General features: G+C 54.0%; 1 non-coding gene and 1 pseudogene across 1 annotated transcript; both read right to left on the bottom strand.

Moving 5' to 3' along the window:
- Positions 1 to 9,097: 9,097 nt before the first annotated feature.
- Positions 9,098 to 13,469, bottom strand: part of LOC120662727 — an 85,068-nt pseudogene continuing 80,696 nt past the window's right edge.
- On the bottom strand, positions 10,581 to 10,654 carry TRNAI-AAU. Its single transcript has one exon. It is a non-coding gene; the product is annotated as a tRNA-Ile (tRNA).

Raw genomic sequence — 13,469 nt, 5'->3', positions numbered from 1 at the left:
CCAGGCTGCCGGCAGCAATGAACCAATCAGGCCCTTTATGGCGCCAGCCTGGTCCGACGGAAAAGCTCAATTCCTATGAGCGTGATTGGTTTCCTTCAGCTTGCAGCCAGGCTCGTGCCTAGCGAAGCAGGCTCTGGCCGGCCAGGCTTTACAGGTGCAGTGCTGTTTGTTTGGTTTCTGATTTTACCCAGCCGTGCCGGCTAGCGAAGTTGTTTGGATACCTGCACAGGTAGCGTGCGCGACTATTTTTTACCTGTCTCTGCGCATGCTAACCGCCCATCCTGCACCGCCCCAGCCAGGCTCGCCAGCTACGGTCGATTTCTGTTTCTCGGGAGCCAGGCTCGCAAGCATTTTTGCATCGCCAGAGCCAAACTCTGTACCTTGTGCGTGTAACCAAATAGACTGAAATTGCACCCCGCTGGCCTGGCTCAAGGCTGATGCGGGAAACCAATCAGACCCTATATTTCCGATGGGTATGGCTGGGAGGCGCATCTTGCACCGGGGGAGCCTAGCTCGGCCGCTAGCACAAACAATCAAACACGTAGAAGTCGTAAGCCGAGAGCCAGGCCGCGCTAGAACTAGGCAACCAAACACCCTTTAACTTGCCCCACCGAGCCTCCTCGTGCAGCTGTTCTACATTAGGCTCGATTTCTTGTCAACCTTTAATTTGCTATCTTTATTTCCAGCGGTAGGACTAAATAACGTTTTAATTAACAAAATTGGCCCGAGTGAAGTATTGTTAAATTTAATGTGGGCTTGGCTTATATTCTATTTAATTAAATCGAATAAATTTTAAGACCTGTATTAAATATTGCTCATTGAGAATGTTGTATGCCGCCGTGGTAACGCTGGCCCATGTCTATAATTACACGCATGGTGCATGCTATTCAAGCCAATTAGAGCTGGAAGTAATGTACATAGGGTACTTGGTGCATGCTATACTAATTATGGGCAATAATAACCTACGGGAGTTTTTGGTTCCTAATGAGGAAACTTAATGAGGGGTTAAGAGGAGTTTTACTCCACGCTGGGCTGGCCTTGCCGCAGGTGTATGCACCCGTTCTGATTCCTAAGCTGCATGCAAGATAAATAGCAAGACTTTGCTTTTGAGCAAGGACTGGTCTCCAATTTTCTACTGCACCCAAAGCATCTCCATTCCAGTTCTTGCGCGCACAAGGACTGGAAGAGTAGGCCTCCGAAACACTGTTGTCCCTGAGTTCACCTGCTCAGGTGAAGGCCGGCAATCACGTTTTTTGGGAGTGTCCGCTAGCGGCACGACTACTCGCTTCGTCCTCTCCTTCCTGCTGGTGACGATCATCTACTTCCCGGCGTCTCGTTGTTGATCGGCACTGTTTCCTTTCTGCACTGTATCGAGCAAGACGACTACATCAACAGGCACTATGTCGACTAGTGCATCCGGCTCAGCCGCTGGGTATATTGCTCTTATGATAATTAGTATCATCTATATGCTAATCACATTTGGATCACACATACATATATCTGCTGTCACAAACATGTTGATTATATTTTTCTGGATTAAATTGCCACTGAAATTGCCTAAATTTCTAACAAGTATGGCAAAGGATTAAGAACAGGATCATTTAAAATGTGAGAAATTGGGATGTGACATAATACCCTTATAATAATAGTTGCTATCCCTAATTAGTAGGTGCTGATTATGTTAAAAACACGTAGTAGTTTGTAATTGTTTTCTATTAAGGTGCGAGAATCACCGGCAATCATGCATATGGTTTGGATCTTTCGTATCTCGCCAATAACAATGTTCTAGTTAATCTGCAGTTCGAATACAGACCCAACACTACTAGAAAAAGAGCCATGGGCACCGATTCGAAAGAGTCTTAGGTACCGGATTTCGAACCGGTACCCTGAAACCGGGACCAAAGGCGTCGGTCTAGGATACCGGGTTTTTCAACCGGTGCCTAAGGTCTTCTTCGGTACCGGTTGGAAATAGCAACCGGTACCAAAGGCCGCCACGCGCGTTCCGCATCCACTCCCATTCCCTCGCATCCTCTCCCGTTCCCCTCGCACCCACCACCAATCATTCGAAGAATCAACCACAAAATATAGATACAATCCATAGATTTCGCAAATCATTCAAAGAATCGATCACAAGATAGATACAATACATACAATTCCACATGCATCTCTATTTCAGAAAAAAAAAGAAAAAAATCCTCCTCGGCGGCAGCTTCTCGCTCGCCCACGGGCTCCTCGGCGGCTGCGCGCAGTCAGAGACCCTCGCCGGAGGAGAGGGCCGGCGTGCCTCGTTGCCTCGTCGCCGATGTCGGCGTGCCCCTGCTCCGAGCCGCTCGTGCCGGCCGCCGCTCGTGCTGCCGCGCTCGAGCCCGGAGCTCCGCCGCCGAGATCCGCCGGCGAGCAGGGAGGAGAGGTCCCCTGCTACGCCTCCGGGACCTCGCCGGTGGATGTGCCGCGGCGAGCAGGGACGGAGCAGGGGAGGGGCGGCGTGAAGGGAGTTGGTGAGGCTAGCCCCGCCCCACGCCCGCGCCGGCCGCCGCCGCTCCTCGGTCCGCCACTCCGCCGTCGGGGGTAGGCCGCTCCTCGGCCCGTGCGCGGCGGCGAACTCCAGGAGGCGGCGCGGGTGCTCGCCGGTGGAGGGCGGAGGGGAGGGGCCGGAGCAGGGGAGGGGCCGGAGCAGGGAGGGGCGGCGCGCGTGGGAGAGAGAGGGAGGGAGGAGAGAGAGTGACCGGGGAGGTGGAGCCGGTCGCCGCCGCGGAGACCCTCGCCGGCCGGGAGTTGCTCGCCTGCCACGGCGCTCCTCGCCGCCGCGGAGACCCTCGCGCCGAGGATAAGGTAGAGAGAGATGAGAGGTAGAGAAATGAGGGGTAGAGAGATGAGAGCTCAGGTGCCGACGGCTGGGGACTTTAAAATATCGCGAGTTGGGAGAGTCTGGTCATTTTTTTGGGTGCCGGGTGGTTGTTTGAACCGTTACCTAAGGCCTGTCACCTTCATTGGCCCCGGGTTGTGGTATGACCCGGTGTCGATGTCTGCTCCAAAGGCACCGGGTCGTGCCATTACCCGGTGCCATTAATGCATGGGCCAATCAAAACCGGCTCATGGTTTTAACCGGTGTCTTTGATATTCAATTGGTATCGGTTTCTGAAGCGGCACAACTTACCGGCGCTTGGTGCAGGCCAAGAGTACCGGCTGTTGTTGCAACTGGTACCAATGCCTAGTATCAGTACCGGTCACAATATGAGCTGGTACTTTTGGCCTAGACCTTTGGCTCGTTTTCTAGTAGTGCAAATAAAAACCCCCTTCCCGATTCCCCTCAAAAATCCAAACCCTAGCTCGCAGGTAGTTTTTTATTTAAATAATACTAGATTTAGAGTACTAATAATGAGTAACCACGAGTCCACGATCGCCTCGTGGTAGCTATTAGCTTGCCCTGCGATCTCGCGTTCACCGCCGACTTCCCCCGCCCCCGAGGCCCGCCCCAACAGTTTCCGGCACCGCGCATCTGCTTCACACGAGGAACGGCGAGGGCGCCAAGCAGTCGCGCGCAATGAGCTACCCGCCGGTGAACGACGGTGTGAGGGTCAAGGGACGATCCGTGCACTGGGAGGCCGAGCTCGGGCCCCACGACTGGATCAAGACGAGCCGCTTCACGCCACGAGTCCACGACTGGATTTTTCGGAACCAATCACGACGCGAGGTCGTGGGGCTCTTCTATATATTTGACATGTCGGCCTCTACCAGAACACGATCTAATCGAGTTGGGGTTTTGCCTTTCCTCGCTGCTGCGCCGCCTTCGTAGTTTGCTCCATTCCGAGCGCCGGCGTGCACCGGCGAACGGGAGAGCAGGTCTCCGAAACCGTTCTCTCTTGTGATCCTGCACCGGGAGAAGGCGAATAAGGTTTTTGGGAAGCGCTAAGCGCGACTGCTCATCTTCTTCGCCACGGCTCGTCCTCCGTCCAAGTCTGGTGTTGCGGCGTACTGTCATGTGCAGCGCTGGTTGCTGCGATCCGTTCGAAGGACCGTCTTCGTCCAGTCTGCGCCGTTCTTCTTCCCGGCGGCTCCCGCTCAGTACGTATCTCGAGATCAGATCCAGATCATAATCATGTATTCTGAGATCATGTTTATGATGTACGTATTGTCTACTATGTTAGAGTCATGCATGCTAGATTTAATTCTTGTCATGTTAAAATCTAGTTCGGAATTTAAACTTACAGTTGTCTATTTTTCCAACAATCTAAAAACCTGATTATAGGCAATCTGTTGATTTAACAATGGCTGGTTTCGCTGAGTCACTGAGGCCAGATAAGTTTACTGGCGTGAACTTTAAGATCTGGAAGTCAAAGGTTCGCCTCTGGTTTACTGCTATGCACATCTGGGACATGAGAATTGGCAAGCCTGTGGGCGTACTTACTGCTGAAGAGCAGAATAAGTACTTACTGCTGAAGAGCAGAAGAAGTACTGCTGAAGTCGGATGTTGAGAAAGAACAGAAAAATTGCCAAAGATCAACTGAGATATTCGTAGATTATTGGTTCACTCATGTACTTAGCTAGCGCAACGAGACCCGACATATCCTTTGCTATGAGCAAATTGAGCAGGTTCATGTCAAACTCGGGTATTAATCATTGGCATGCCCTTGAAAGGGTTATGCGCTATCTAGTAGGTACTATGAGTTATGAGATTCACTATTCTGGGCACCCTGCTGTGCTTGAGGGATATAGTGATTCGAATTGGATATCTAACGCTGATGAGCTATATGCCACGAGTGGGTATGTGTTTACCCTTGGAGGTGGTGCGATATCATGAAGGTCTTGCAAACAGACCATTTTGACGCAGTCAACCATGGAAGCAGAACTTACTGCTTTGGACACAGCCACTGTTGAGGCAGAGTGGCTGCATGAGCTCTTGATGGACTTGCCTGTGGTTGAGAAACTAGTGCCGGCTATCCTTATGAACTGTGACAATCAAACAGTGATAGTTAAAGTGAACAGTGCTAAGGATAATGCAAAGTCATCAAGACATGTTAAAAGACGACTGAAGTCTGTCAGGAAGTTGAGAAACTCCAGAGTGATAAGTATGACTTATATTCAAACAGACAAAAACCTGGTAGATCCCTTTACGAAAGAATTATCACAAAATGTGATAGATAGTGCATCAAAAGAGATGGGTATGAGACCCATATAAGTTGCTATAGTGGTAACCCAACCTATGTGATCGGAGATCCCGTGAATTAGGATTTGGGGAAAACAAGCTGATGGTGAACTGAGGAGAGTAATGGTTAAACCCTCTCTGAGAAAAGATGCAATACTCTCAATTGCTGTAAGACATGTTGGCTATTTGTCTTAATGTGTTTCTGTTGGTTCTAATGAGCAAAGGTGCTGTCCTACAGAGCATTCTTGAAAGAACACACCTATATGAGTCTGACTGTCTAACGTCGCAGTCTATGAGAAGTGGGTAATCTCTAGTAAACTTATAAAGAGACCAGGGAGTACGACGCATATGCTCCAACCGAGGAGCAAGCTACTGGCTGCCGTGTACTGGTTCGGGCTTTGAGTGAATCTTGTTCACACAAAACTTGCAATTCAAGGCTTAGTCCATTGTTCAAGTTGTGAATGAGTGTAGCTTGAAGCTCTAAGCGAGAGTTCAACTTAACAGTCCTTGCTGAAACACTGGTATATAAATAGTAGTGAGAGACAGACAAAATCTCTGATGTGTATTTGAGATCTGGTGGGGGATTGATGGAATTTGGGCTAGGCCCATAAACAATTTCAGAAATTCCAAATAAATCTCGAAGGCCCATAGTGCATGAGGAAGTGAGCTAGTGTGCAAACTTTTAGTCCCACCTTGCTAGTTGAAGTGGAATATGACCAACTTCAATATGAAGGTTGTATTCACCTCTCCAAGCTATGTGTGTGGGGAGAGAATGGGAACTCCACATGTGCGCGCTCGCCCGCCTCGCCGGGCCGGGCGGGGCGAAATACGCGGGCGCACGATGTACGCGTGGATGGTCCGCCGAAATCCGGCCCCACACCTTGTGGGGGCGCTGCTTCCTTTTGCTGTTTTTGTTTTTTGGTTACTTGGCCTTTAAGTCTACTGAGATATGGAATCCTAATCGGTTTCCTGATTTTTCGGAACCGATCACGACGCGAGACCGTGGGGCTCTTCTATATATTTGACCCGTCGGCCTCTACCAGAACACGATCTAATCGAGTTAGGGTTGTGCCGCCTTCGTAGTTTGCTCCATCCCGAGCGCCGGCGTGCACCGGCGAACGGGAGAGCGGGTCTCCGGAACCGTTCGCTCTTGTGATCCTGCACCGGGAGAGGGCGAATCATATTTTTGGGACGCGCCAAGCGCGACTGCTCATCTTCTTCGCCATGGCTCTTCCTCCGTCCAAGTCTGGTGTTACGGTGTACCGTCGTCTGCAGCGCCGGTTGCTGCGATTCGTTCGAAAGACCGTCTTCGTCCAGTCTGCACCGTTCGTCTTTCCGGCGGCTCCCGCTCAGTACGTATCTCGAGATCAAATCCAGTTCATAATCATGTATTCTGAGATCATGTTTATGATGTACGTACTGTCTAGTATGTTAGAGTCATGCATGTTAGGTTTAATTCTTGTCATCTTAAATTTAATTCGGAATTTAAACTTATAGTTGTTTATTTTTCCAACACCGAGACCATAGAGCGCACATTTACAGGTCGAACGATCGAACCTGAACCAAAGAACCACCTTTACTGCACAAGAGAGCTCCTCCCGGAGCCAATCCGTTCACAGCAGGTTGGCTGTTGCTGCTGCCTTCTCGCCAGATCCGGATGCCTCCTTTTCACCCACAACAACGGCCTTCTCTTCCTCTTCCTTTGCAGCCTTCACTTCCGACTTGCCATCTAGAAACTCCCAAATCAACGCCAGATCGAGAAGGCCCAAAGAAGATATGCCACGAATTTCCCCGAAGAAACTAAAATAAATGAATCTAAGGAACACACCTGCTGCAGTGCCCAGCTTATCATTATTGTCGTCGTCGTCGAGCGCAAGAACCACCTTCGGGATCCTGCTTGGCGACTGCCTATGGGACCTCCTCTTCCTCCTGCGCGCGCATCCCGGCGGCGGCGGCTGGAGCCCGCTGGGCTGGGCAGCGGCGGCCGAAGCCCGCAGCCCCTGCGCGCGTCCCGGCAGCGGCGGCCGGACCCGTAGCCCCCTGCGCGCTTGTCCCGACGGCGGCGGCTGGAGGCCGCAGGGCGCGTTCGCGGGAGGCGGGGCTCGCGTCACTCGGGGAGCCGGCGCAGGGTGGGTTCAGGGTTCGAGGGAGGCGCGCGGGAGGGAAAGGTCGCGCGTGATTTTTAGAAGAGGGAAGGGAAATCGGTTTGTTGGAGTCGCTGGGTTTCGAACCTTGGCCGGCGAGAGGGGCGGGCGCGTGGGACGCGCGCAAGATGGGGTGTCCGCTTCAACACGCGTTGAAGCGGATGATCCATATAACAGGGTCCGTTGGATGGAGTTGAAGCTGTGTTAGGAGTGTTGGGAGCCATTGATTTTTACACAGTCAAGATTTGGGGTACAACTTAGTTGGTGCAGTGCGAGCTGGACATCTCAGCGGGGGGCGCGTGACGGGGTGGCTTTAGGCAAATTTGCATCGGTCCTTTAGGGGTAGGGACAAGTAGCTGACTGAGGATGACTCGCATTCATCTTCCACTGAGACTGACTCGAACAAAAAGAGCCATTTTTCAGATGCAAATCGACGATTGCCTCTCGTCTACAGTGTTTTGCCTTTCCTTCGCACAGCACCGTCTCCAACAGAGCGCTGCATTTCCTTCCCCTGACGCCGCCATCCGCAGCTTCATTCCACCGGCGTCATCGAAGCGGCCGTCGCGCGCGGCGAGGAAGGCGAGGAGGAGGCGGAGGTCCGCGGCCGCGCCGGCGTCCCCGTTCGCCATGGCATTAAGAGCAGGCCGCGCCCGAACCCCGCCACACCCACGGGCTCGCCCAGCGCGGTGTGCGCGCAGGCGAAGGTGAAATTGGACACCGCCACGGACGCCGCCAGGATTCAGTCTCCAGTCCGTCCCGAGATCCAACCCGTCGACCTCCTGCTCCGCCTCAACCTCAACCCGACGGCGCGCACAGCGAGGCAGGACCGCACGCCCGGCAGCTCGCGGCCGCGGGAGCGGTGACGGCGCGCGTCCGCGCGAATGGCCCCTAGGCCCGGAGCCATGGCGGCGGGCGCGGCGGGCGAAGGCGGCGGCCGGCGGGAGCGGGCGCAGTCTCCGACAGCAGCACGGGCGCGGCAAGCGGGGCTAACGTGGCGGGCAGCCAGATGCACAGGGGCCGGGGTGGCGCGGCCTGCGGATGGGAGCCGCCGCGCGGTGGCCCCCGGCGGTGGGAGAGCAGCTTCCCTTGGCGGCCCCGTCCAGCGCGGCGGGCGGGCAGGAGTGGCGGCCGCGGGTCCGACGGCGGCGGGGCGGATAATGTCATGGCCCGACGGCGCTCCTCCTGGCCGCCGAGGAGTGTGGCGGGCCACCGCCGGGTGGTGGACGACGGAGCTCGCGAGCGGCTGGAGGCACGTCGGAGAGGCCGAGGAGTGACGCACGGCGGTGAGGCACCACGTCGAGCTCGTCTTCCTTCTTCCCCTTCTCTCTCCTACTCGTCTTTCTTCTTCCCCTTCTCTCTCTTGCTCGTCTTCCTTCTTCCCCTTCTCTCTCCAGCGAGCTCCCATGGCGACGGCGTCATGTCCTCTGCTCAGGCCGTCGCCCGCACCGCCTACCCTGTTCCTTGCCTCCACGCGCACAGGAATGCATCGGAGGAGAGAGGGATTGCAATATTGCATCGCCTCTTTCCTCCTATGCATTTTGCATCGGGCGTTTGCATCAGCTGTTGGAGCCGTTTGCAGTGTGCACAGTAAGAGGTGGAGAGGCAAAAATGCATTTGGCTCATGCTGTTGGAGTCAGTCTGACCACCGTTACACTCTTGAGAAATACACCAATTAGACCATCGAAATTAGTCCAAGTCCAGCGCTCAACTTTATTGTTGAAATTTTGCAAGTTCTTGGTAGTTTCACTCCCACCTGCATTCTCCTGAACAAAAAAGGTTGTGCTAATAGACATGGAGATGCTGGACATCAGCGTCACATGAAGTCTCTGAAAATCCATGGATCCGCACAAATCTTAATGTTATAAACTGAGCTGAAATTCAAAAGAAAAGGAAAAAGAACATGACGAATGCCAGTCAAATTTGAAAATTTTGTACACTTCAATTTGAACGCACGAGTTGTCAGTACAGCGTTATATTGTTCATGAAGCCATGCCTTCCTTGGCCAGGCTTAGTTGCTCATCACTCATCACTCATTACCATGGATGGGAATGGCCGAATGGGATCCTACAGATATGATATCGTCACTTCGTCAGGCTATGGAAAGAGGCGTCTTCTTCTTCTTGCTGTCTACGACCCTCACCACTAGGGGACTCCTGACACGGTGCCTGCCGGCGCCGTCGGACCAGATCAACCGCCCGAACACGTACTCCCCCGGCAGGAAGAACCCTTCCCTCGCCCTGAACGTGACGGTGAACTGCTTCCCCTCCCCCGGCGCGGCGAACTCCAGCCGCCTCGGCCGCACGTCTACCGCCACGCCGCGCGGCTCGTGGACCCTCGCGTCGTACGCGGCCGCGCCGGCGCCGACGTTCCTCACCCGCCGCGTGACGGCGTGCGCGGCGCCGGTGGGGGAGAGGTACGGCACCGCGACGAACGGGTAGTTGAGGTCCTCCGGTCTCGGCGCCGTCGCCGGGCAGGCGTACCGCGCCTGGCGGTCGCCGTCGTCGTCGCCGGCCATGAACGTGGCGATCGTCGAGGAGTTGTACCCGAGCGCGCAGAGGAAGCCGAGGTAGTCCGCGGCGCCGGCGTCGTAGACGAGGCCCGGGTCTGCCGCGCGGTTGGGCTGCACGTGGCCCGCGCCGTAGCCGAACGGCGTCGCCCGGAGGAACGACGAGTTTGCTCATCGGCTTCCTCATGTTGTCCCGCTCCCTGGCTGCAAAGCATCAGCCAACGCGATCGTGTCAGCAAGCACGAAGACATGCCAGCAGATGGGAACGTGCGCTGGTTGGTACCCGATACCCGTGGTCATGATCGCCGACTTGATGGCGGCGGGGCTCCAGTCGGGGTGGAGGGCTTTGAGGAGTCCGGCGACGCCGCCGACGTGCGGGCACGACATGGAGGTGCCGGACTCGGCGTTGAAGAGGACGCGGCGTTCGTCGAAGGCGAGCCCGGTCGGCCCCGCCAGGCTGGTGAACGCCGCGAGGATGCTGACTCCCGGCTCGGTGATGTCAGGCTGTCAGCAAAGGCGGTACAGTTAGCATCGTCGGAGGGAAGCTGCAGATGTGGCGCGCATGGCGACTGATCGCAGGGGAAATGTTCGGACCTTGAGGATCTGAGGCGTGACGGTGCTGGGCCCCTGCGACGAGAAGGCGGCCATGAATGGCGCCGGCTTCGTGCCCAGCGCGGTGTACGGGGCGGTGATGTAGCCTGGTGCCGACCTGCACGACAGGACGTAGCTCAGGTATTTTTGGCAGGCCAAAACATCAAAAAAGAAGATGGATGGTAAAATAATATGGCCCATGCAGGTCTCGAACCTGCGACCTTCGCGTTATTAGCACGACGCTCTAACCAACTGAGCTAATAGGCCGCCTGAAAGGGCTTCCCAAATAAATATTTAAAAACGTAATTTACCTAGTAGAGTTCAGGTACCGAGGTACGCCAACAGAGCTCTTCCGTCGGTGTAGGTGATGTGCGTGGCCGGGAGCACGTGCGCGTCGGCGATCATCTCGTTCCCGCTGGCCTCGTCGTTCGCCAGCACCAGGCCAGCTCCTCCGGCCCGCCGAACCGTCTCGCCTTTCTCCACACGCGCGTTCTTCCCACGGATGCACACGACGATCTTCCCCTCGACCTTCGCCTTGTCCAGTGATCCCTCAATGCACAGTTTCCTGCAGAATCAACAGAAGCGCAAATTTTGCATGACAATTGAATTCAGCTATCAGAAAAAAGCAACAATTTCGAGTTTGCAAGTTTCAGTTCTGAGGCTCATGGATGCTTACGCTTGTGTTGCAGTTGCATTGGCTCCCTTCGCTTCTTCCGAGCTGATCAGCTGGTAGTACTTGTTCCCAGGAAGGCGTGTGGGTGAAAGGCTTTGCCCCTGTCAAAATCAGATTGTTCCACACTCCATCAGATGAATGCTGGAGCGGCTGAATTCTGAAAGATGAACTGATGAGCTAGTGGTATCTGCCACTGACTTTGATCCGCTTCTTGTTGTCGAGGACGAGGTACGCGGGGAACTCCCTGTCCATGGTGCTGGCGCCAACGGTCAGCAGCCACGGCGCGGTGTTGGACACGGTGCCGGCGGCGGGCCCGGCGTTGCCCGCCGAGCAGACCACGGTGACGCCGTGCCTGGCGGCGTGGAAGGACCCGATGGCGACGCCGTCCCGGAAGTACTCCGCGGGGGATCCCCCCAGCGAGACGGAGAGCACGTGCACGCCGTCGTGGATGGCCGCGTCGAACGCCGCGATGATGTCGGCGTCGAAGCACTCGCTGCCGCTGACGGGGTGCCAGCACACCTTGTACGCCGCGGCGTGCGCCCGGGGCGCCCCGCCCTTGGCCGTGCCGTTGCCGTAGCCGAAGAGGTTGGCCCCCGGGACGAGGCGCCCCGCCGCCGTGGACAGCGTGTGCGTGCCGTGCCCGTCCGTGTCTCGCGTGCTCGCCGGGTTCACCTGCTGCTCCTGCCCGACCGTCGCCAGGTACCCCTTGTTGAAGAACCGCGCGCCGATCAGCTTCCTGCACGCAGGAAGGACGAACACAAGCTAAGGATTTTCACACTAAACTTACAAGATTAATGGCCAAGCTTAAGGCTGTTAATGGCAGTCAACATTCCAGGACACTGTAGCCTGACAGTAACAGAGGAATTGGGAGGGAGACAAATGTGATAAGATCATAAGGATGGGTGGTCCATGCTTGCAGACGACATGCTGTCCGTGCTCCGACCTCTGAGAATTCGGTCATGAGCGCAGTTCATCAGGGCTTTGGCAGAGCTGCACCTGCACTATAGATTGTCGAGCTAGTTGCAGTGTTGCTGCTGCACTGCGGTCTACACCGCATGATCATCAAACGGGCGATGTTTGTGCTGTTCTGCAGGAACGATGAATGGACCCCCATCGAGCTCCGTCGATTTGTGCATTTTGAGAGTTTTGTGCGTGGATTACCCCGTCCTCTTGGAGCTTTTCCGGAGACGACGCAGGCCGTGGCGTCTGCTTGCGGCTTGTCGATCCCCGAAAACCGTGGCGGTGATGCAGCGCTGCTCAACGGGGGGCGACGCGCGAGCGAGGACGAGGCGGATTTGGCAGGAAGCCAGCGCGATGCCCGAGATGGGAGGATGGTCATCCGGCCATGTAATCATGGGAAAGCGTACGGCAAAGATCACTTTGCATTTTGTATTTTTGTATTTTTAGAAAGAAATCTTCAACATTTAAAATATTAAATGTAGATTAATCACAAAACTAATTGCAGATCTCGTCTGTAAACTACGAGACGAATCTAATGAACCTAATTAATTCATCATTAAAGCATATATTATTGTAGCATTACTGTAGTAATTTAGTATCTAATCACGTCCTAATTAGGATCATTAGATTCGTCTCATGATTTACAATCCATTTATATAATACGATTTATTTTTCAACTACATTTAGTACACCATGCAAATAATTTATAAAAAAATTGCATTTTACGTTTTGAGATCTAAACAAGGAGATGTCGAAATCTTTCTAGGGTTGCAGGCATATGTTTGCAGAATTATGGCAGCAATCTCATCTGTGGTGGCAACAGCTAAAGGGGGTCTGCGTGAATGCGTGATCCACAGGGCTACGCTGTGCTACAACGAGATGAACAGTAAATGCACAGTAAGATGTAGGAAGCGAAAGGGTGGGACGGAATCACTATTTCAGTAGTGTTTTAAGTAACAACAATCTTTCGGTGGTATTTTTTAAAAAATAATTATATTTTAATACCATGAAAATAATTTTCGCTTTATTATTGCCCTTCCCCCCTCTCGATCTCTCCTCTTGCATGGCTCTCCTTCCATAGCGGCTATCCTTCTGCCAAACCTGCGGATCATGATCATAGTGGTTTCTTTACTATCCCACTTTATTTTTATATAATTTTAGCTTAAAATTATATAAGATTAAAACCCGACTCTTTTAGGGTCAAACTCTTAGATTATCTAAGTCAAATTCGAAGACCCTTTTACCACCCCTAATGTTAACCAAATTAACCCATATCCGTGCTCCATCGCCATTGACACTAGTACACTACCCAGCAGCTGTCATCTATGGAGATGTTTAATTTAGTCTATACAACACACTGCTGCTCTCACAAGTATAGGTGGCCAAACGGGCGGCCCGGCCTGGGCCGGCATGGGCCCGATTAGGCACGGCCCGTTTAGGAACGGTCCG

The sequence above is a fragment of the Panicum virgatum genome, chromosome 2N (genome assembly GCF_016808335.1).
Source record: "Panicum virgatum strain AP13 chromosome 2N, P.virgatum_v5, whole genome shotgun sequence".
Taxonomy (NCBI): domain Eukaryota; kingdom Viridiplantae; phylum Streptophyta; class Magnoliopsida; order Poales; family Poaceae; genus Panicum; species Panicum virgatum.
Note: the sequence above shows the minus strand (reverse complement) of the source record. Positions and strands in the feature narration are given on the sequence as shown.